The sequence below is a fragment of the Pichia membranifaciens genome (genome assembly GCF_001661235.1).
Source record: "Pichia membranifaciens NRRL Y-2026 unplaced genomic scaffold PICMEscaffold_1, whole genome shotgun sequence".
In the NCBI taxonomy this organism is placed as follows: Eukaryota; Fungi; Ascomycota; class Pichiomycetes; order Pichiales; family Pichiaceae; genus Pichia; species Pichia membranifaciens.
Window position 1 is genome coordinate 1,863,896 of NW_017566982.1, and position 487 is coordinate 1,864,382.

Here is a 487-nt window from a genome sequence, read left to right on the forward strand (position 1 = left end):
ATGTGAGCCCATCTTGAAAAGTCATCAACAATTGTGAGAAAGTATTTCTCACCAGCAAAACCCGGTGTTGAAAAAGGTCCGCTCACATCAGCATGAAGTAGTTGGAGCGGTGCCTTTGCCCGTGGTGATGAAGCTTGCTTGGGAAAGATTTGAGTCATCTTTCCTGCAGCACACGAGGCACACTCAACCATCTTGGGACCAGAAGGTACTCCCATCTGAGCCATAACTGCGGGCGAAGGGTGACCGAGGGCCGCATGACTGATATCACCAGGAACTGCAAGTGCATCACCAACTACCGGAGTATAATCAAACTCGTACAGGTCTGGCCCACAAGCGGTTGCAATTTTACTAGCTGTATCATCAGATGATGAGAGATAGTGTACCGCTTCATGAGAAAATGTAAACGAACCAGATTTGGAGGCCTTTTTGATGGATATTAGATTTTGGGTGGCCTCAGGGACAAAGGAGACATCAGACACAGTAAGGA